The 24,665-nt window shown below is 43.9% G+C and overlaps 1 protein-coding gene across 4 annotated transcripts in view; it reads left to right on the top strand.

The window, feature by feature from the left end:
* CTNND2 (catenin delta 2) overlaps positions 1-24,665 on the top strand; it is a 953,172-nt gene that overhangs the window by 785,882 nt on the left and 142,625 nt on the right. The gene's annotated exons all lie outside the window — the stretch shown is intronic.

Raw genomic sequence — 24,665 nt, 5'->3', positions numbered from 1 at the left:
TCAGGGCACAGCAGCTGGGCAATTGACATCGATCAGTGACGCTCCTGCAGTTAGAGATCTGAGCGGGTGCACGTTCACGGATGTTCCATCAGCCTAATCTTTTACCAGTGCTCTCATTCGCTCTAGGCTAGCCACTAAAAAGCCACACTTTCATCAGAAACTCACTTGGTGGTGTGGAATCCAAACAAGAGGAGTTAGTTACTTATAGTGACTGCAAGTTTTATTCTCTCAATATCTATTCTTTTTACTACGTGTTAGGCCCTCTGGTAGGCATGAGGCTACAGTGATGAGCAAACGCTAGACACAGTCTATGGAGTTGACCATCAAAAGCAGTGGACAATGTCATTGAAACAGCCTAATGCCTCTAAGTCCCATTAGGCTGCCGCAAGACTGGACAAATTGGAGTGTGTTTTTCCTAAATAATGCCTCAGAAAGCCATATTTTTTTCAACATTTTCATGGCTGAACAAGCTCCCTCTGACTGATACATTCTTTCTTTACATATGAAAAGCTTTTTGCCTTTAATTGGTTTATTGTTACATCTTATAGCCCTGAAGCTTTCTGTCTCTTCAGGATTTTGCATTTCTCTTATCTTTTCTATTAGGAAAAGTCTGAAAAAAAAAACTTTACTTTTCAGTTCTTTCAGAAGACCTTTCTGTGTCCCAAGAAGACTAACTATAATTTCACCAAGTTCTTCCTGGCATTTATGTTCCATGAAATAGTATTAGAGATCATTTCTCCCAAAACATTATTTCCCTAAGCTAGAGAAAGTGAGAGTTTAACGATTTCACCTTAAAAATAATTGATTAATATAAAATACCCCATCATGCTATTCCTTCTTAAAGTTTCCATCACTTATTTCTGCAAAATCTGATCTACTTAATTATGAAAATTTGCAGGATCTAGCTAAAACTTGTTTTTAATTATTCTATAATTTTCTTGCAAATATGGGCTTCTTTTAAAAGGACAAGCAAATATTAAATTTTATCTTTTCAAAGTCTACAAACAATAAATGCTGGAGAGGGTGTGGAGAAAAGGGAACCCTCTTGCACTGTTGGTGGGAAGGTAAATTGATACAGCCACTATGGAGAACAGTATGGAGGTTCCTTAAAAAACTAAAAATAGAACTACCATGTGACCCAGCAATCCCACTACTGGGCATATACCCTGAGAAAACCGTAATTCAAAAAGAGTCATGTACCACAATGTTCATTGCAGCTCTATTTACAATAGCCAGGACATGGAAGCAACCTAAGTGTCCATCTACAGATGAATGGATAAAGAAGATGTGGCACATATATACAATGGAATATTACTCAGCCATAAAAGGAAACGAAATTGAGTTATTTGTAGTGAGGTGGATGGACCTAGAGTCTGTCATACAGAGTGAAGTAAGTCAGAAAGAGAAAAACAAATACTGTATGCTAACACATATATATGGAATCTAAAAAAAAAAAAAAAAGGTTCTGATGCACCTAGGGGCAGGACAGGAATAAAGATGCAGACGTAGAGAATGGACTTGAGGACACGGGGTATGAGTAGTCATTCTTCCTATCAGAGTATGAATATTCAAATCTTCCACTAGTATGAACAAATTACTTCCTTTAAAAAAAGGTTAGGGGCTTCCCTGGTGGCGCAGTGGTTGAGAGTCTGCCTGCCAATGCAGGGGACACGGGTTCGAGCCCTGGTCTGGGAAGATCCCACATGCCGCGGAGCAGCTGGGCCCGTGAGCCACAACTACTGAGCCTGCGCGTCTGGAGCCTGTGCTCCGCAACAAGAGAGGCCACGATAGTGAGAGGCCCGCGCACCGCGATGAAGAGTGGACCCCGCTCGCTGGAACTGGAGAAAGCCCTCTCACAGAAACGAAGACCCAACACACCCAAAAATAAATAAATTTAAAAAAAAAAAAAAGTTAAATGAGAAAGTTTAGTTAATTCCCAATTGGTAGACAGTGGTGTTCAATATTTATTCCTGTAAACCATTGGGTTATAAAGCGTTAGCTCCCTGATAAATAAAAAGCAAATTGTAAGTGCTGGTTCCTTCTTAAAATCTTTCATAACTTCTTGATATTAAAAATATAATTTTCCTCCTTCCGCCTCCCAAATTATATTACATTGCTTCAGAAGTAGCTTCCCTGGAGGAAAAGCTAAGAAACAAGTCTATTAACCGTAAATTGAAGAAGAAAGAGCTCGCCAAACAGTTTTACTTATTGCTTACATACTAAGCTTCTCCAATACTTCAATCCATCTGTTTTCATACCATTTCTCCTTTCCCTTTTCAAAGTGACATTTATTTTGAAATAGAGCCAATATTTACCAGAGTTGGGACAAAACAACCAAGGAGATGGTAAAATTCACAGAAGAACATCAGAGCACACACAGAGGCTAGCCCATGTTCAGTAACATTGATGAAGATCTCCAACTTGCAGTTATGATTGCTCTTGGAGGAAAGAGAAGCATAGTCAATGAGAGCCATGAATAACATTGTCCAGAAGCACCAGTTCAGAGAGTACCCTCCTAGCCACCATGTTCTGGATTCAGAGTGAAGAGCTGGACGTGCAGCTCTGCCCCGCCCAGCCTGTCTCTTAATTCTGCCGCTCTCCTTATTCTCTTCCTTGAGTCTATTTGAAATAAATTTAATTTCTTCCTTAGGTGACCAAGCATATTTGAAAAAAAGAGTAGAAAATTTTCCAATTGCCCTCCTGTTCTCACAGGCCCCCTTTCCTGGGTTAGTGATTTCCTTGTGTCCCTGTGCAGGTGTCCACGACTGTTCACTGCAGGGCATTTGACAGACAGCTGCAGGGGAGGGTGACTGGGATGTCTGGTTCCCTGGGTTCCTCTCCATCACCCTTTGAAGCTGCGATAGGGAGGGATGAGAAATGGGGTCTTTGTACTCAGCGAGCTATGGCTGCATGAGGATCATAGGAAGCAGAGGTGCAGGTGGGCAGAATAGAGACTCCCCACTGGGGTGCCTGCATTGTGGACCTCCATGTTGCCTCTCTGCTACGCAATCCTCAGCATCTCATAGAAAGTTCCCCGAGCACTGGGGAAGCTACTGAAGGTAAAAATCATTCTTTAGTGCTTATTAGAAAGTTCTCATTCTGAGCTGGCAGAAGCTTCTGGAAGTACCAACCACAGTGTTCTTCTTAAGCAGAGAAAAGTCAAAGAGAGGGGAGCCCTGTCCAGATTTCATGCTTGGTCTACACTTTCTTGCCTCCAAAAGGTTTAAGCAAAAGAAGCAATAGTTAGGAAAAACGTGACAACCTTCACACTAGATTTTCAGGACCCTGTGCTTTTCTAAGTCTGTATCATAAATTCACTTTCAGTTTTTCAGTCTGCTAAGTAAAAGGACAAACATGCCAGGACTTCAGACTAAGCCTACGTCCTTTGTTATTGTCCCATAGAAAGACAAATACCTCATTATTCCCCATTAACAGGCACTCCAATAGCAGGGAGATGCCGTGTTGTGGATGCACTGACTGGGGCTAATGAATCCCAACAACTAATTACATTTCTCTTAAGGTAACTTATTACCAGAAAGGAGCTGTGTTAGCACAAAGATGTTATGAGAGAACGGCGATACCCAGGAAGAGGCCAGCTAATTAATGATCCCCCATAATTCTCCATGATAGCCCTGTCTGGACTTTCGTGTCCAGACCATTGTTCTTCCCAGCATTACATTTGGCCTGACCTTATTTTGGACCAACAGTGTTATGGGTAATTGCAGGCTAATTTATATAAACAAATGAGGGTCCTGCCAAATAAAAGCATCGTCATTGCAGTTGGCACTCACTGCTCTAAGAGCTCTCTATTTTGCTCAAGTTCGGGTCAAGTGGTTACAGCCAATGAAGCTTACTGCAAAAAATAATTATTTCAGGGAAGAAAAAGCACTATGTCCTTGTAAAACCTGCCAGGAAGCGTGGCTTGTGGTCTGTTGCATAGAGTGGGTCCTCCCTCCCATGTTTTGGAGGAAACTGGTTTCAGGTCTTAGAATCTTAACAGGACCTGAAAGGCTATTTTTCCTTAGCACGTATGAAGGGAGTGCTGATAAGTTTCTTCCTAGAACATAAAGGAACTTTACTTATTTCTCCTCTGCAGGCAGCGCCGCCATCCTGACTAGCAAACCTGATTAAATGTCATTTGTCCTTGACCCCTGTCACTTTTAAGCAGCTGAAATAGATTAAGCGGCCAGTGCTTCCCAAATCAGAGGGAGCCAAGTGTCAGCAGCCAGAACCCCTAGCAATAGACTCACAAAGGAACTGATGCTGGGGTTTATTATGATTTTCCAGGGCTCGTTTCTATTTGAGGGGAGATGATTGAGACAGATTATCCTCCTGTTTCCTCTCAAGCACCCAGCCAGGATCCCCTGCAAGCTTAGACAGAGACCTTCGGAAGACAAGTGTCTGAGCATCCTTCCACCGAGGCCAGCAGGGGACCACAGCTCAGAGAGGCAAAGCTGTGGGTCTAAAGCACCCACGTGGCCACTGAGACAGGAACACTGTTGGAGAAAGGGAGCCCTTACTTGTCACCTCTCAAGGACTGTAAGATTCCTCTTCTTTATATAGGAACTTTTTATGCTCCGAAGGCTTTGATTTAAGTGAAGCCAAAGGTCGAGAAGTACGATGAACCACAAAGATCAGATTCACCTGGCCCATGGGTCAATCTGACCAGCCGCAAAACTGCATTCCTCTCCTCAAGGGGCCCTTCTATTTTGACTCTGGCATGACCCCCTACTTCCCCAGCATTTCCTTCCCCCCCCCCTTATTTTTCTTTCATTTAACATAAAATGAACCATTTAGAAGTGAACAATTCAGTGGCATTTAGTACATTCCCAATGTAGTGCAACCACCTCTATCTAGTTCCAAAATATCTTCATGACCCCAAGAAGAAACTCTGAACCCATTAAATGGTTACTCCCCATTCTCCCTCCTGCTGGCCCTGGTGATCACCAGTCTGTGTTCTGTCTTTTGGGATTTACCAATTCTGGATATTTCATTTAAATGGAGTCATGTAATGTATAGCCTTTTGTGACTGGCTTCTTTCACTTAGCATAATGGCTTCAAGGTTCATCCATGTTGTAGCTTGGATGAGTGCTTCATTCCTTTTTATAGTGGACTGGTGAATATTTCTTTGGATGGATATACTACATTCTGTTTATCCATTCATCCATCGGTGGACATTTGGGCTGTGTCTGCCCTTTGGGTACCGTGACTAATGCTGCTATTAACATGTCCCTCTATTTGTTTGAGCCCCTATTTTCATTCTTTTGGGCATACATTTGGGAGCAGAATTGCTGGATCGTATGGTCCCTCTTGGTGTAAGTTTTTAGGAACTGTCAAACTGTTTCCCTACCTATTTTATGTGTGTCCATCCCATTATATTTTCTGGGCTAGACTATTCTCTTTTTTTCACCTCGTTTGCCTTTTCTTTTGTCTGTTCATTCCAGAGAAGCTTTCTCTCCAACTGTTGGATTATTAAGGCCATTTGTCTTTATAGCACTCTGCATGAGTCCTTAAAAGAAAGGCACTATGTTAATGTTAACAGTTTTCACTTTAAAACTCTGAGGACTGGGAAAAACTCACTGCAGCTACATGGTCAGAGCTGGCCAGACACTCCGAGTCTCCAGCCCCACACTGGGCTCCTCTGCCTTCACTGTGTTTGCAATGCTGGCCTCTTTTCTGTTGCTCTACACACTGAGATCTTTTCTACCTCAGGACCTTTATGTGTGACTCCCAGCACCTGGAGGACTTTATTCTCTCTTCTTTACCTTTAGGCTCAGTTTAAATGTCTTCTATTCAGAGAGACTTTCCTCAACACCTTCCCCTCCCTAATGCCTTTGCAAAGCATACTGAGCTCTTGGTCAGACCTTCTGACAGTTTGGAGTGATGTCCTTGCCTGTGTTCTTGTGTGTGTGAGGCCAGTTGCTCCACAAGCTACGTTCTTATCTACATGACAATTGTGTCTTTTATTGTCATAGATTTCCCTGCCCCAGAACAGCCTCTGGCCCTGATAGACCCCTATAAATAGCTCTAACTGAATGAATGAATGAATGAATGAATCAGTGAACAGTCCTTCTCTTGCTGCTTTGCTGGCTGCCTAAAAAGTGTCCTGTACTAATTTTCACCAAAGCAAGGAACCTTTTAACTTTCCTGACTACTCATAAAATCTTCCCAGTTGCAGAGAGAATGTTACTCGCATGATCACCAGTTTCCCCGTGAGATCAATTTCTTGGTTAGAGCCACATACCTGCTTATTTTCCAGTGTGGGTGTTTGTGATATTTCTGTTAAATAAAACCACCACATCAATCAGTTTCACCAAATGGCAGAATATATTTTCTCCTGTTTAGTTCACTTTGTCCTTGCAGTTTGGTCTTATTACCCCTGGTTCTTAGGATGCTGAATTCTTCTTCCACCTCATTGAAAGGAAGCTGTAGGACTGTTGGTTTATCAGCGCAGTTAGACAATAAATATGGACAAAAACTCTCTAATATCACTAATCATCACTTAATTCTCACAACAGCTTTATAAATGATAGGTTACTGTGTGGGGTTTTATCCCCCAATTTTAAATAAGAAGAAACTGCAGCTCAGAGAGGTTCAGCAATTTGTCTCAGAGCTCGTGGCAGAAAGCTGTGAGCCAAGATTTAAACCTGGGCTTTCAGGATCCAAATATTGACTAGAGTGCTCTGCCATGACGTCAGCCTTGGCGTCAGCCTATCAGCACTCAGCACTGCAGCCAGCCCGCCCCACTCGTAGAGAATTAGGACAGCCACGGCCATCTCATCATCGGCTCCTCGGTCAAGTGCTAAATCAACAGCGTAGATAAAATGGGTGACGTCTCTTGTTCCACGCAAACAGATACTGAGTTTCTAGTATGTGCCCAGGACTCTGCTAGGTACCAGAGAAACACACATGAATAAGACATGAGACTTATGGCCTAAAAGGGTAGAAGGGAATCTGAGCTATATAGGGCATGATGTGTGCACTTAGTGCCATAAAAAGTTTATGCAGAATTTCTAGAAGACCTCTGAGTGCAGGAATCATAGATTCCACCTGCAGGACTCCAGGAAGACAGCCCAGAGGTCTGCTCTGGGAGGAAGGAAAGCTTTCAGGGGAAGGGGGTAGAGGAGCGGTGTGGTCCAGGCCATAGGGTCCGTATGCAGGAGGAGCCCGAGGCCCACTGGGGCTGCAAGTGGCTGAGGGGGGCTAGTCAGGGTGCGGTTGGCGGGGAAGGACCTGAGAGGCCCCTGGGAGGGGAAGGGTCTTTTGGGAGCTGATTGTTAAGATTGTTGGGAGAGAGGCTCATTTTGAAGAGGTTCCTTTACTTTTGTAGGCCACGGGGAACCGTGGAGCGGTAAGCTGTTAGAGACACGACGTTCCCTGTGCCGTAGAGATTCAGCCGTGCCCACAGGGAGGAGGAAGGATGCGGGCGGGGGAGAGGCAAGGGGAGGGGACTGTGGAGCCGGCAGAGGGGCAGGTGGGGCCGTGACTGCACTGGCTCTGTTCTGAGCCTGGACCAGCCCAGGCCACGCACTAGAAGCTTCGGACGCCCTGTCTTTGAGATACGTGTGATGCTGTTATGGGATGCCATCTTAACTGTAAAGTCCAAACCAAGAGGAGTTGGCCTTCAAACCCAGATCTGACTGGAAACCCACTAGCTGTGTGATCTTGGGCACCAGAGGTGGCCTCTCCAAGCCTCAGTTTCTCCATCCATGAACGGCGGTGATGGTGTTGATGCAGGGTGAGGCGGGGAAGGCTGAGCTGTGCAGAGTTGGGGCCCTCTTTTGTTTAAAATGTTGATATTTGAGGGAATTTCCTGGCAGCCCAGTGGTTAGGACTCTGTGTTTTCACTGCTGGGGGCCCGGGCTCAATCCCTGGTCAGGGAACTAAGATCCCACAAGCCGCATGGCGTGGCCAAACAAAGAGAATTTTTTTTTTTTAATTAAAAAAATGTTTTAAAAATTAAAAAACAGGAAATGATCTCATTAGTACCAAAGTTCTAAAACTCCAGTGCCTATAAGCACCAGAGAACTGACGTTAATAACAGACAGGCATAGTTGTTCCATAAGGACTACTTAATTTAAAAAACTTAAAAATAAGTAAATAAAATAAAATTTTGATATTTTGTTCATCATGGATTTTTTTCATTAATTTTGATGAAAAAATACTGTGTTAAAATATTATTTAGTGCAACAGTGTAAAGGTACTCAACACAACTGAACTGTACACTAAAAAATGGTTAAGATGATAAATTTTGTTATTTATATTTTATCACAATTAAAAATTACCTATTATTTCTGATGATCAGTGAATTTTTGGAGTACCCCCCCTAAATTTTGCACTGAGTAAAGGCCTCGTTCACCTCACCCTTATGCTGGCCCTGCAGCCATGCACATAAATAGCTTGGCACAGGGCCTGGCCCACAGGAAACTCACTTTAACTGCTGGCTGCTGGCTCTGGACGGCAGCCATTATGCAATTGGAATGAAAGTCTTGGGAGCTACTGGGAATGATCAAGGGACAGTTAAGGGCTAAGCGTTGGGTCCCCTCTGGCTCCTAGGTGCTTCACAGACTATGCCTCGTCTAATCCTCTCAAATATAAGCCCACTTTACAGATGGAGAAACTGAGGGTCAGAGAGCTTAAATGTGTTGTCCAAGGCCAGGCTGATAATATCAGAGTGGAAATTTGACACCAAAGCTTTTCTACTCCCCCAGGCTGAGTTTCAGAGCATAAAATACTTCCATTCTCTACAAATGAATGCCAACATTTCACAAACATTGTATTACACAAATCAGGACGTGCTAAGGGAAGGGTGTGGAGGTGTTCATGGCGTGTCCCTGTGCGTATCCTTCTCCCTGGCTCCCCAAGAAGCCCCACTACCTGCAACTCCAGAGTGTCTTGCCTGAAATTCCTTTAACGAGGTAAGAAGGTGGCCTGGTCTGTCTCTGAACTCCCTATGGACCAGGGCTGGAGAAGGAGCGGGCGGCTGGAGGCCGCTTTCCAATTTTATATCCTTTCTGTGGCTACAGTACATTAGTATTGCTGTCACTTAGTCCTCTGTCTCCTTCCCATGCTAGAAAGTTATCATGCACTTGACAAGCAAAGAAATCAATCACAAGCAGCCATGCATATTTAGTCACAGACCAAAATCGGCCCTGGGTGGAGACACAGGACCATCGAGGGCTGCCTGCTGCCAGCCTGTGCTTCTGAGTGCAGGAGTGCAGACACGCTGGCCGAGGGCATCTGTCTGCTTTCTCCTAACCCTAATCAGAGTTTGTCTTCACTTTGTCGGCTTGCATGGCTGCCCGTCCTTCCCACAGCTGCCCTTCTTGCAGGCCAGCTGCCCAGCCTCTAGCTCTTTCCCCGAGCAGCACGATGCTCTGTGACCTCAGTGTGGAATGACCAGGTGCCAGGGGGCAGTAAGCAAGTAATCTTAAGTGGGGTGAGAATTATGAAAGCGTACAATGAATGAGCATAGAACAAAGGGATTTCACCCAGTCAGGGCAACAGGGAAAGCCTTCCTGTGAAAAAGACAAGAAAGATGAGTAGGAGTTGGCCAAGTGACAAAGAAGGAAGGGTGTCCCAGATGTGTGCCACGGGCAGGACCTTGAGTTTGACTCTGAGTACAATGGAAGGTCTTGGGGTGGTGGACTCGTGCTCCAATGTACATCTTAGAAGAATCACTGAAGCTTCCCTGGGAGGTGGGGGAACTGTAGCCAAAATTTGGCCTCCGGTACCGAATTGAATCTCGGAGACAGGGTTTTGGGTGAAGTAGAAAAGCATCACTTTATTGCTTTGCCAGGCAAAGGGGACACAGCAGGCTAATGCCCTCAAAACTATGTGTCCTGACCTGGGTGGGTAGTGAGGAGTTTTATCGTAATGGTTTGCAGAGGGCGTGTTGAGCTTGTGGACATACTTCTGATTGGTTTGTGGGGAGGTAAGTGGAATCAGCATCATCAACCTTCTGGTTCCAACCAGAACCAGAAGGGATGTGTGTGCTTATGGGCAGCAGACAGTTAACTTCTTCCACCTGGTAGGGTTCTAGTATCTGCAGAACAGCTCAAAGATATTGTCACATGTGTCCCTTGAGGGGGAACCAGCACCCTGCCCCAAGGCTGCACTGTTGTTTCTTTTGACTGCTCCTCCCTTCTCTCCACATCCCCCCCACTTCCCTAATTAGCAGCCAACCGTTTGAACCTGCCCTTTGGAACTCAGGGAAGGTCATGGAGGCTGAATGAAGCCTATTTCCTACAAACAAGAAACGGGGGGGGGGGGGGGGGACACAGACAGACTTTTGTGCCCAGGAGTCCTACAGGGTCCTGCTCAGTTTCAGAATGAGGGCAGAAGCAGAGAAACCGATTAAGAGACAAGAGATGCCAGTGCTGTGGACCTGGCAGGAGCCATGGAGGAGAATTCTGGAGATGCTTTGACATTGGAGCTGACCTAACGTGCTGGCTGATTGGATGTAGATGTGCGGGTAACACAGGATTTGAGCAAGAGCGACACCATATTTATCCAGCAAGTTAAAGTGTTTGGTGCACAACAAAATAACGTTTAAGGAAACCCTCTGAACAGGTCCCAGTTAGCACTACTTTTCTTTTTCTCTGTTATGTTTTTCTGTCTTTTTTTTTCCTCTGCTTTTAAGATTTCTTCTTTAGTCACCTCTGTTGATCACTGTGACCACAAATATACTTCGTAAAGGCTCCTTGTCACCCTCATTCTTCCTATTCTGTTCATCCCTAGTGTAATTCAGGGGCTCCATGGTGAGGGAAATCAGAATTAAAACCAAACAAACAAACCAAGGACACCACCACTAATCTAGAGGTAAGTGTCTCTGCCCATCCGCTGTGATGCAGACCAGACGGAGAGCAGGGGTAAGGCTGTGGCTGGCTTCCTTGTAACTACTTGTTACCCACAAGCCCCCCCGACATCTCCCCACACTGCCAGTGGCCAGTGCAGATGGGAGGGTGTCGGTCATGGGCACACTGTCCTTGAGGTGTGTCCGTGTGGGAGAAAAAAAGAAAGAACTTTTGCTTTACAGCTGAAGCAATTCTCAATTTCTTTGATGTTGAAATAAACTATATACTTGATTTTTAGCATGTTCTGTAAAGAACAAATTCTGTGGTGAGTACTTGTGATTAAAACTAAAGTAGCACATTGTGTTTCTCGGGGAATTTTAGGGGAATATTGGATTATTGGAAATAATGGATTCGATCACTGCGTCTACTGGTCTGATAGCTGGTGAATCTGTATAACATATAAGGATCCTCTCCTTGCTTCCCTTTTGCACAAAAATGGAATCATTCTATCCTGTCTTTGCTGTAACTCTTTTTCTTAGATGATTAATAGATGAAAACCGTCCCATGTTAGCACATATAAAAAGACTGGTAATAAGAGTAATTATAATAAAGGGAGTGTTAGAAAAACCTTGTGTTTCCAAATTATATTTTCTAGATTATTTTTATGGTGCATTGATGCCTTGACATTTTTCCCATGAAGTCGTTTTGTGTGTCTTGTGCCAGAATTCCAGGAACCATTATCGTTTACAAAGGGCAGTGAAGCCAGGCAACACACGTGCCCTGGGCCCGCAGTGAAAGGTACAAGTCTTGTCTTTTGTTTTTTAGTTATTCTCAGGGTGGCCTCTGAGCTGGTTAAGGGTACAGTTTTTAAATTAAACCTTAACATTTGTTCAGCATCAGGAGAATGGTACCAGTACCGTAACAGGTGAGAAGCCCTCTAGTTGAAGAACTTATTTAGAGTGACGAGGAGAGACAGTGAAACCAGACTCTTCACGGGCAACCTGTGAGCTGTTTTTAACAAGGCTCTGTGGCTGCTCGCAGTGTCTTTGCTGTGTGACCTTTCTATGCAGCATTATAAATCTTGGATTTTTTTTAAAGCATTACTCGCTTCACCCCTAAAGCACTAAAAGGAAATTTGCACCCAGCAGTGCCATTATCCTGTACTAATGTTGAGGGCGAGCCATCTGATGGGAGTGAACCAAGAGAAGTCACATTAGGTTATCTGGAGTTGGTGAGAGATGCATTTAGCTTACCATTCCTGCAGCAAGAGTCATCTAAAAATCCTAACGATGGTATCTCATCATTCAGAACCTCTAAAATGCCTCCATTGGAAAATGCAAAAAGTTTGTCTCAAAGTTTTGAAATACTTTAGCAGAAATGTTAAAATGAACATTTATGAAAGATAGGAATATTTTTTTTCTTCTGTGGCTGTGCAAACGAAGTGGTTTTTCCATCGCTGCCATATCAAATTACCACAGATTTAGGGGGCTGGAACAACACAAACTTACTATCTCAGAGTGGTAAGTTCAGGGAGCTTGGCTGGTCTCTCTGCTTGAAGTCTCACAAGTCCAAAATCCAGGTGTCTGCCAGCGGGCTCTTCTCAGGAAGCTCTGGGGAGGATCTACTTCCTGGCTCTTTTAGGTCGGTGGTCACATTCAGGTCCTTGCAGCTGTAGACTGAGAGCCTCATCCCCTTGCTGGCTGGAGGCTGGGAGGTGTTCTTAGCTTCCAGAGGCCACCACCTGCCCTGGATGGTGGTCCCCTTCCTTCATCCTGCCGAGTCAGCAACGTCAGGCCCTCTATCCTAACCTTTCCCCATCTCTCCTAGCCCCTCAGTCAGCCTGGACTGACCTTCTGCCTCTTTTGCATTTAAGAGCTCACGTGATTACACTGAGCCCAGGAGGATAACTCAGGACCATTGCCCTGTCTTAAGGTCAGCTGATTAGTAACCTTAATTCTGTCTGCAAAGCCCCTTCACAGCAGTACCTAGGTTAGTGTTTGAGTGTTTGATTGAACCACCAGGGGGCAGCCATCTTGAAGAGACTTTTTTTTTTTTAAGTGGATTTTTGGTTTTTGGTTTTTGTTTTTTAATTTTATTGGGGTATAGTTGATTTACAATGCTGTGTTAGTTTCAGGTGTACAGCAAAGTGATTCAGTTCTGCATATACATGTATTCATTCTTTTTCACATTCATTTCTCATATAGGCTATCACAGAATATTGAGTAGAGTTCCCTTGCTCTACAGTAGGTCCTTGTTGGTTATCCATCTTACATATAGTAGTGTGTCTACGTTCATCCCAAATTCCTGATTTATCTCTCCCCCCGACATTGCCCCTTTGCTAACCGTAAGTAAGTTTGTTTTTGATATCTGTGAGTCTGTTTGTTTTGTAAATAAGTTCATTTGTGTCATTTTTTAAAATGAGATGCCACATATGCGTGATGTCACATGATATTGAAGAGACATCTTTAGAATTTGCCCTTCCCACAACCAAGAAGAAAAAGTCCAGTCATAGCAATAATGGAGGCAGACAATTAAACTTGATTTTAAAATGTGAGTTTCTTTGAATTGTTCTGATACTGATTTTTCCAACATTATTCCTAAATTGCGATTAAGACCAGTGCGTAAACTCGAAAGACCACATTGGCACGCCTCTTTAAGAAGCTGGCTCCTGCTTTCTTTTAATAAGTCTCTCAGAAATTTCTTCCAGAAATTAAAGATGTTTCAGTATTTCAGATTAAATGTATACTGTTTTCCCTTTCAGAAAAAAACTAAAAGACACGTGATCTTAGTTTTACTGAATTTTCTGTATGTTTTTCTCGCACAAATTATATATGTATTCTTAGAGTTTCTCCTCCTCCCTGTCACCCCCCACTCCTACACTAGATATTTCCATTCCAAACCAAGAAGAAAAGAGAGTGGTCCAGAGATACCTTCTGCAGCTTTAATTCATTTTTGGCCAAAGATTGGCTTTCTTTGTTCGTTTCACTTAGCTAGAACTATACAATAATCTCTGGCCAAATGAACTGGAGTCTAGATTTTTCATCATTTATCATGTTCTTTGGCCCAAATAAAAGGCTGCTGCATGAGTCATCCAAACGTCTAAATTCATGAAATAGCAATTAGGAGAGATGGGTACATTTTAAGAGATGAAAGGAAAAGTTTTTTTTTTTATTTTTAATCACTTCCTTCTCATTTGGACATGAGGCTTAAGCTGTTTTCATCCAGGGACTATTTTTATTAGCATTTTGGCCACAGATTTAAGGAGTCGTTTTTCAAAAAAGAAATGTAAGAAAACAAACAAACAAAAACGTTTGAAGCAGAGAGGGATGTTGTTACCAGCAGGCATCTGGCCTGGAGCAACGGAGTAACAGGGGCTTTTGCCTTCTGTTTCCGGTGTCTCCCTCTTCTAACCCCTTAACCCTCCCATGCTGGGCAAGGACAATGAGCCCTCAGCTTAGAGAAATGCTGATGGCAGCAGTCGGACAGTAAACACCCAGAACAAAGCCATATTTGGGAGGGGCTGGGGAATTGCACGGAGCATAGCGGGGTAGAAGCAGAAGGAAGAGGGAAGACACAAGAGTAAATGCACTTCTTTGCCTCTGATGATACTTTGAGTTTTTTGATTGTTGTTACTGGGACTCAGTATGTTATATGTGAGTGATCAAAGCAATTATGAAAACAAGAAATGCACCTCAAGGAAAATGTATCATCTAGATGAGTGAGCTTTAAAAAAATCACATGGATTCCCAGCTTTAATAAGTATTTGAAGTATGATTTGTTAAAATTTCCTGTAAGTAAATAAATTGAAAGACTACCTGACGGCATATGGAGAATTAGGTGATGGATTGGAATGAAAATTAGAAAGGTGGTTTTCATAATAGCGATTAATAATCCAGAACATAATGCCAAATCTTGAAAGTGTTCAAACCCACAATCTGACATTTAAAAGGCAAGTAGCCAATTACCTATAATCCCTTATCAGTCAGCTTTGTTCTCTTACTTCTTAGAAGACAGAGGACTCAACATACACGGAATTGGATGGCCTCAGCATTACTCATTATTTATTTAGCCACGATGCGCATTTTCCTGGAAGCTGTCTGCTTGGTGAAGTGAATACTGCATTTCTATTTCACAGTTTCCTAGCATATTTATTTATTATATGTGTTTTAAAACTCAGGTTTTGTGATTTGTGTTAACTCGATCTGGTTGATCACTGGTTTAGCAGAAAAAAGAAGAAAACACTGTTTTAAATTCATGTTTGAACTTCATTTGCGTTTTGACCCATGGCATTTTCTTTTTGCTGTTGTTGCATTTGTAATCAGGCCAGGGCTGGCAAATGGTTTCGTTCTATGGAAATGCTCATTGCAGTGGTGATGGTGGTACGTAGACTTGACGGGCTGCCGAGGTGCCAGGATGGAGGTGGGATCTGGGGGCTTCCAATGTGAGTTGCATCCTGATTCTGAGTCTGTGCTCCAGAAAGAAGAGCCCACCACAAATGTACCTGAGTGAAATATTTCAGGAGTTAGTGGAAAACAGGGCAGGTGGGCATCGATCGGGCCACATGGCACTGCTCCAAGCTCACGATGTGGTCCAGGAGCTACAGGCTAGAAAACAATTGTGGGTGTTCACAGAGCACAAAAAAAACCACAGGCACAATTAGGTTCACAGGTAACGGTTTTAGCCACACAGCATTCACCCTTTTTTCCCTACAATTTCCTTGTAATTTAGCCCAACAGGAAACTTTGAGCAGACATTTCATAGAGCACTTAACTCTGTGGCGTCCATCAATTTTAATTGGAATCGTGGCGCTGAAACCCTAGGTAGTACTTGACAGCGATAGGGTGTCTGTTAACGCGGGTGTTTCTGATTCTGCTCTGGGCATCTCCGGAACAGCGTGTGGGATGCGTGGCTGACTTCAGAAGGCACGCATCTAGGTGGTCCTCAAAAGGGACAGCATTGAACCGTCAACGTCAGAGGGGCTCATCCGTCTCTCTCTGCTGGTTTACATTCATGAATGGAGGTGGCAGAGTCAACAAGGGGCCTTCGCTCTGAGGACAACATGGCAGCGGGGTTTACTGCTGGCCTGGTACGTAGTTGTTCTTTAGGCCACTGAAGCATTCTGTCTCTGCAGCTCAGCAAAGCAATTACTGAGCTATCACCGTCCTGATTTATAAAGAAATTGCCTTCCTTGGGAGAAGACAGTAAGGTGCATAGCAGGAATCTAAGCAGCAAGACTGTGCCAAGGAAGGAAGAAAGGAAGGAAGGAAGAGAGAGAGAGGGAGGGAGGGAGGGAGGAAGGAAGGGAGGAAGGAAGAGAAAAGAAAAGAAAAAAGAAAAGGAAAGGAAAGAAATAGAAAAAGGGAAATTGATTTCTCTGGAAATTGTTCTGACTTGACTATAATGAAGTACCAGCTTTAAAAACACATATGCAGAGAGAGAAATCAAGAGCTTTTCAAGTGAATTCAACCTCCCATTATTTGTACCCAGTAAAATTTGTGGCGGTGGGGCTATTCCTAATGCTGTTCCTACCATTTGGTACTTAGGGTTAGCATTTCAGATGATGTTCTGGAAATTCACTTAAAGCAAGGAGGCCACACTACAGACTTCACTCAGTCAGAGCTGGGAAGCTGCCTCATTTCTCTCCCTTACAATCCACGCACTCGTTTCCCACGCAGCGTAGAGTACCAGCTGCTGCGCTTTCTGTTCCCTGGAAGCTGTGAAGACTGAGGTTTTCAGGCAACTCTTCTGCCAGAAGGATGACTGGCAGAAGTGAAGGATTTCAGCTAAGCAGGAGAGCAAGCTGATACCCACTGACCTGGTGGCGCTCTTGTGGTTAATCAGATCAGAGATGGGGGAAAATAAAGCAGCATACTTGATGGTGCATCATCATATCACATCAATATTTCCTGTGCAGAGGGCTTTAGTATGCTCTGAGTTACATAGAATATCTCCTGGCCTTGCACAGTCGAGGGCAGCACCTCATCCCATTAGGAAGAATTTTTATTGTCTCATATATGGGGTATTTGGGTCTTGATCAAATCAATACAATTATTTGATCATCTGGAAATATCTTCTTAAAACTTACATGAGCCCATTGCAGATAAGCAGTTTTCCAGGGAAAGGATGGAGTGTGAAACGTTTAGGGATGGTGTTGAGAAGAACTCCACTTACCCTTGAGTAAAAGCTAAATGCTGTGTATTTGTTTCCTGTTGCTGCTGTAACAAATTACTATGAACTTAGTGACTTAGAACAACACAAATTTATTGTCCTACAGTTTCTGTGGATTGGAAGTCTGACTCCAGTCTCACCAACTTAAAATCAAGGTATGGGCAGGGTTGTGTTCCTTTCTAATGGCTCTTGGGAGAATCTGCTTCCAAGCTCCTTCAGGTTGTGGCCAGAACCTAGTTCCTTGTGGCTGTAGGACTGATGTCTCTGTTTCCTTTCCGGCTGTCAGCTGGAAGCCAGCCGCCTCTCTCTCATCTTTGCATGTGGCCCCCATACATCAGAACCAGCAACGGGAAGTTGAAACTTCATGCTGGGATCTCTCTGACTTCCCTTTTGCTGCATCTCTCTGACTCCAGCCAGAGAATGTTCTCTGCTTTTAAGGCTCATGTGATTAAATTGGGCCCACAGGGATCATCCAGGACAGTCTCCCTATTTTAAAGTCCATAACCTTAATTCCATCTGCAAAGTCCCTTTTTCCATGTAAGGTAATCCATTCAGTTTCCAGGGATTGGGACATAGACATCTTGGGGGGGGCCATTATTTGTCCACCACAGTCCCCCCTCTGGTCCCCAAAGATCCACATCCACCCTGCGTATTTTCATCTTATCCCAAGGTCTCATCCCAATTACAGCGTCAACTCTAAGTCCTAAATCTCTTCAGCTCAAAAGTCCATAACCAGAATCATCTAAATCCAACATAGATGAGTAACCCATGAAGTACAGCTGCTGGGGAACAATTTCTCTTCACCTGTGAACCTATGATTCTAAAGAAACAGGTTATCTGCCCCCAACATACAGTGCTGGGACAGGCACAGGGTAATAATTATAGACATTCCAGTTCCAGAAAGGGAGACATGGAAAATAAAATGGAGTGCTGGTCCAAAGCAACTTGGAAACCCAGCCCAGCAAATCCCAATTGCAAGGTTTCAAAGCCCGGGACTTATCCTCTGTCATCCTTGGCTCTGCTCTCTGGGTAGGATGTCAGAAAAAGGCAACACTGGAAATGCTTCTGGAATGACTTGAATTCACCAGGCAGGTGGGGAGAGCCCAAATGTCATAAATGTTCACCTGCGTGTTCCTGCTGAGCTACACCAGGCAGGAGGAGAAGGTCTGATGATGCACTGCCTGGCACTCAGAGCAACCCACCTGGGCTCCCAGCAGCTAGATGTCAAGGAGGACTTAGCACAGGTTATGTGGTTTGGTAAGAGCATCAAAAAGGTTACGCTAGTGAACCATGAGCCCACCATGGTTTTAGTAGATACAAAGGGCTGGCTTAGGATGCCAGGCTTAGTAAAAATGTATCAGCTATGTGCCAGAATTGCTATTTGCCACGGAATGCCACCTCTCCCTGCCAGGTCCTATCCTCCGTTCATGCTGAGAGTGGCCCAGAGACCCCACCTCTGCATGGCTGTGCTTGGTTGGTATTTACACAGGCTGTTCACCTAAAAGTGCCCCTAAGCCCATGTGTACCCTTCAAATTTGAAGGTACTTTCCACTAAATTTGCACGAAATGCTTTCTTACTAAGAACGCATGTACTGTACTCTGTGTTCTTACTTCTTAAGTCCCAACCCAAGACTTGATGCTACAAATGTTAAAGAAAACAGTTGATGTCCAAGTTTACAGAATTATAACTTAAGCAAAGATTTTAATTACACCTTAAATAAAGGTGAGTCGTAAAACTTCCATCCGTGTCATCCTGTGTTTGCTTTCTAGGAACATCTAGATTTCACTGGAAGTGCCTGGACATCACTTCCAAGGGGGATTGGTTCCCAAATTCTTCATACTGCTGGTTTCATGCTGATGATGTCAGATTCAGGCACATCAAATGTATGTCTGCTTACTTTCCTGGACGGTGAGCTCCTAAGGTCAAGGGCCAGGCGTTTTCCTCTTTATCCCAAGACTTGGCACTGGGTGTGGAGCACAGTAGGTGCCAATCAGGGTGGGTCGTTTTGTTGGTTTGAACTGATTTATCTCTCCTACCCTTTCTTCCTAAAATGGTTCCGCAGGGTCCATCTGGCACAACTCACAACTCCTCCACATTTCAGCTTAACATTACTTACTACACTAAAGAGTTTAAAATAACTTGGATGTCTATTAATAGGATAATAATTTTTAAAAATAGGCAATGATCTGCTTTTGAAGGACACAAGCACAGTGCCTGAGGAATCGCTGTGGCAAAAAGCATAAACATTCCTACGCGTTTTATTTGTATGAGTAGAAAACAATCTTGAATGATAAACACCAAATGGTCACAGTGATGTGCTTGGACAGAGAAGAAGGAAAGTGTGGATGTTTACTTTTACTGTTACATTTCCCCCGTTGTTTTAATGCGTTTACATTAGTTTGAGATTGTTTACAAATCAGTGATCAAAGTTAAGAAAATGAGGTTGTCAGCGCGGCTGTGAAACCTTCCGTTCCTCCCCACCCTCCCTGAGTGCTTGCGGTACAGCACACCCCCCACGGTGCCCCACTGGTCCACATGGGGTCCTGCTCACCCCTGGGTGGGAGGCTCTGAGCGAGAAGCAGCTGAAGCAGTAGACATTTATCTCTAGGACCCCGCCCAGGCCCTGAGCACCTGGCTGTGTGTCCCTGTGATGCAGTGAGGTCAAACCATCCCTGTAGGCTCGTTCCGGATGAGGAGACCGAGAGAAGGCATTTATGTGCCTTCACCCCTAGGTAGCCCCATACCAGCTACACAAGAGCATCCATCTTCATTGAGGTTACTGAGTGATAAGAAGGCACCATGCTCCCTTTCTACAGAGAAGCTACAGATCAAAAGGATGAGCCCTAGTGGCTTCTGTGGCACAGCTCCTCTGAGTGAAGAGAGAGGGGAAGGACAGACATGGCAGGGCTCGCGCGACACCCAGGACCCCATAACTGTCGCACCTGGAGTGAGAGGATCTGGCTGGGTGGCTCTTGCTGTGTTGACCCAGCTGGCCGGACAGAGGACCCCTTCCTCCCAGGCCCTGCACGCTCAGCTTTCCCAGAGAGGAAAAGATTGGGGGTTTCTGGTCGGTGATCTTGGAACCCAGAGACAAGTTCTCCCAAGGCGTTTTGTAGGAGAGAACGAGGCATGGCTGCTGTTTCCCCAAGGAGATAAGTACCCTTGATTCCTGGAACCCAGATTTGGGAGCAGTGTCCTGCTCACAACCACGGCACTGCTGATTTTGATTGGAGGTTCTTAGTAACACCCCCTCTCTCCGCATTTGTGACAACCAAAATGTCCTTTCGTGCCCAGACATCAGTAAATGTTTCCCGGTGGCAAAATCACCCTGGCAGAGTACTTCTGGTCTAGAAGGAGACAGACCTGAAAACAATCGTGCATCATTTCATTCAGCAGTCACTCACTGAGTTCCTAATCAGTGCTATGCACTGGGGACCAAGGAACAGACCACCAGAAAGAGGATGTATCCCGTCCCTCCTCCACATCATGGAGGGACCAGCTTGAACATCAGGTCTGCTCTGTGCTGTCATCTGTGGTGGATTCTGCCTCTCTCCCTGCCTGTCCTGATGGGCTGACATCATATTTCAGCTTTGCCTCCAGACTACCTGTGTTTCTTGAAATGATCTCTGCTCCGCTCTCTAAAGCCCTCTGGCAGCCCCATCCCACTCTTGACACCTGTATATAGTCTCAGGAACCCAGCCCATATCCTGCAGAGACCCAGCATCTGGGCTCTGCTGATTATAAATTGGGAAATGAGACAAAGTTGCCCAATGAGCAGCAGCACAGAGTTGTGTACGGCTGTAGGGAAGGATGGTTCGGAGTTTTAGCAGGGCTGGAACCCAGGACTCCAGGGGCTGGGGGTGGGCCAGGTATGAGATGACCCCCTATGGAGGCCAGATTATAAAGGCCCAAGGATCAGGTGGGGTGGAGAGGAGAGGAGGTAACAGAGAGCACAGCAAGACAAACTAATCTCAAACTAGAAAACTCTTCCTACAAGCCCGAGGGTGAGGTGGGTGTGACACTGGGAAAGCCTGGTTGGCTTCAGGTGGCGAAACTGTGCACTTCCCTCTGCACACGGTGTGGATGATCAATATTATTAACAAGCATAAGAAACTTCAAACTGAACAAGTTTCCTCCCCCAAATTATACACTTTGCAACTGCTTTATCTTTCTTTGCAAATTGAGACAGCCCTGAATAATCCAGGATGGGGGTTGTAGTGGCAGAGCACAAACCACAAGGTAAGAAGGCTGCACTGATGGTGTAACAGACATCTGATACTTCCCCAATAAGCGTGGAGCACAGAGGTCAATCAGTCATGGACTACATGTGAATTCCAATCCCGTGGAAGAGCTGAATGCGCATGTAATAGCCAACTGGCAGTGAGCACCTTGGACGTGTCAGGCACTCAGCTGCATGCTGGGTATACAAATACCCTCATGAAGGCCCCAAGGCAGCAATAAGGTCACAGCCTAAATAGTTCCAATTCAAAATCAATGGTGATCAATAATGGAGATTCAAAGAGCAAAGGGAGTATGGAGAAGGGAGAGATTAATTTCAAATAGATTGATTACTCAAAATCTCATCCCTTGGTTTTCTATGTGGTTTGATCCCCCGTATCCTGACTATCTGAAGTGGCATCATGCAAACCAAAGTCTTTCGTGTAAATTCCACTTTGGATCCTATGAGCACTGGATATTGAATTTTTTTTTTTTTAAATGAGCATAGTGAGTGATGAAGTCTCCGAGAAATGAGATGTGAAACAGCACTGAAGATAGGAAAAATAGAGCAGTTTAGCTAGCTACCTTTGAATAAGAGAGACTAAGAGATTTTATATCTTTTAATTGTAAGATATAAAAATAAATTGTGTTTGTTTTTCATCTATTAGATAAAAAGATTATAGAATCTACTTTAAGCAGAAATTTCCAAATGACATAGCAACTGACAGTTCAATCAAGATTACAGAGATTATTTCTAAGGAGTAGATATTATAGCATCATTGTGCTTTTTATGAAATAATTACAAGTCTTTGTTTCAGTGTTACGTTTATGCATAGAATTTTGCTGCACCAGTTTCTAGCCAGACATGGAAATCACCTCCCTCAAGACGAGCAGAAGATGATTTAAGTACAACAGGAGGGAGGAACTTTGTAGGTTGGACATTGGCTCTTTATCAGATACCTCCCTGGGACCATAATTGCAACTAACTGTTCAGTGACCAACACATAAGACTATTGGGATTTTTATTTTTAAACAGTGAAATGCACAAGTATAGTAAATTTTGTGTTGGGACAGGGGGGAAGGAAGGAAAGGAAACCTCCTCTCCTCCAGAGTGAAAAACCAAAGGTAATCTTGTGATATGTTTCACTTGCTCGGGAATAGTTGCTAAAAAGCGGAAACCCAACCCCAAAGGCTTGAAGGACAGTGTTACTCATTGAAAAAGAGACGTGTTCACACCTCAGTTCACTTAAAAATATATGGGGAGCCTCATCCTACCTGCAGACACCGTGGTAACTGCACTCTCCCCTCTGTATCATTGCGAGGGGTGGTGTTTATGTGGGCGTCCTAATTACTTCCTCTTCCCTGCTGGGACCTTAACTTATAATATTAGTCTTTCTCATTCTCAGTATCTTACACATTTTAATATGTAATATCTTGCATATTTTAATATAGTAGGCAGTTAATAAATTTTTTTAATTGTGTTGTGGAGGAGACTAGACTAGAACAAACAAGAATAAGAAAATGCTCAAATTAATATTGAAAACATGTAATGTTGACAAAGTTGTTAATTCCTGGTCTTTCCCATCGGTTGCCCCTGCCCATTCATTGACTACCAGTGAAACTAGGGCTGATCATGAGGATATTTATTTGTGAATCAGGAGGCAGCCTGCCCCCATCGTGAAGCCACTCAAAGGAAAGACTGAGCATTCGTGGATAAGGGGAAAGGCTAGAGGATATTCGAGACTAAGGTGCACATGAGCTACCCCTACAGTTCTTTCAAGTCCAAATTCCATTCTTCTGTCTTTGGAAACATGACCTCATCAAAGCACGAAGAGGCAGGATTTAAGAGTGACAATCATACGTTGCCCCCAGTGTTCTTCAGAGCAAAGAAGTCTGATTGGAATTTTTTTTTTTTTTGAATGCTATCATGATTGGAATTTTTGACAAACCTAGTACACTAACAGTGTCAAAGCTCGACCTGGTGAAAATCATTTCAAGGAGGAATGGTCTAAAAATGCTCTTTTACAAAGACCATCCTTCTAATAATAATACCAGTGTGCCTCTCACCACTTTTTCTTTTGCAGAAAGATTTCTTTCCTCCCTCCTAGAGATGCTGTCAGAACGAGGGTTGGCCACCCCAAGGCAGAATCTGTAACACTTTCCATAAAAATGCTGCCAGTATTTGCTCAGTTATGTTATCTAAGGAACTGAGGAGTTTTGTTTATATTTTAAGACCAGCAAATGCCAAAAATACTAATGTGAATTGAATAACCTTTCCCAGTGTTAACGTTAAAACACTGATAGATCGTCTTTAAACATGTCTGCAGAACTTTTTAGATATTAAAGAAAACATTTATGTTCAGTAGCATTTTAGCATTGAGCCTATTTTATTTTGATTTAATTCCTAAAAGGCATAGTCCATACTGTACACCAAGCCTGAAGCCTTTGCTTTCCCGTCCTTCACAGACCTGGGTTTGTTCTAGCTTCTCCACTTACTACCTGTGTAGCCTTGGACAACCTCTCTGAGCCTCAGTTTTCTTATCTGTAAAACAGAATGAAGTATAACAGGGAAAGATGTTGGAAAAATGAAATGAGATCACTTGTGTCAATTACAGCATGGGTTTGAAGATTCATTCTGTTCAGCTACTCCTGTGTGCTCTAAGGCCACAGGTTCTTGGAATCTGCCCCATGGCTGGCCCCAGCAGTCACTGAAGAACACTACCCTCCCCAACCAAACCCTCCCCCTAGAAGTAGAGTTAGAGCTACTTTAGTTTAGGTCTTCAGTGTGAGCATTACCAAGTATGCAAATTACCGGACTCCACCAGTGATCTCAAAGTGAGGCCCAGCTATCTCCATGAACATGCCCTCCAGGTGATTCTGATAATAGCCATAGCTTGAGAACCATTGCCCTACCAAGATCATTCTCTCTTTCCATCACCCTTCCCCACAGTTTCTAAATTTTTTCAGCCCCTTTGTACCTTCCATTAACTCATCTCCTCCAGCATCCCTCTAATAGCCTGTGCTGTCTCTCATTCAGTTACTGCAGAAGTTCTCTGCTGGAACTGAATCCTTAGTCACGGTTGGAGAAGAAGACAAGAACACCCTCTCAGGTGGTGGAATAACTAAAAGCACCCAAAAGATTCACCTTTGACTAAATTGTCTCATGTCTTTTGTCCCTTCTGGAAGCTCTCTCTGTCTCCCAGCTGTGCATTTCATTACAAGGGGCCCCTTCTGTTGGCTTTAGCTCAGCCTGTGCCATTGTAGGAAGGAGTTTGGGCAACTCCTACCCATAAAAGTTGCCATAGGCATCCCGATGACTAAATTTTCACAGAAATCTCTGTGTTCTTAGAATAAATTTCTAGAAGTTTACCTCTGGCAGGGCCAAGGTAGGTATCTTTTTGAGGCAGGTGAAATTAGATCTCTAAAATACTTCAGTAAGTTGAAAGCTTTGTGTTTGAAAAGTATTTCAAACTTCTCAAAGA

This window comes from Balaenoptera acutorostrata, chromosome 2 (assembly GCF_949987535.1).
Source record: "Balaenoptera acutorostrata chromosome 2, mBalAcu1.1, whole genome shotgun sequence".
NCBI classification, from domain to species: Eukaryota; Metazoa; Chordata; class Mammalia; order Artiodactyla; family Balaenopteridae; genus Balaenoptera; species Balaenoptera acutorostrata.
This window is presented reverse-complemented; position numbering and strand designations above follow the sequence as displayed.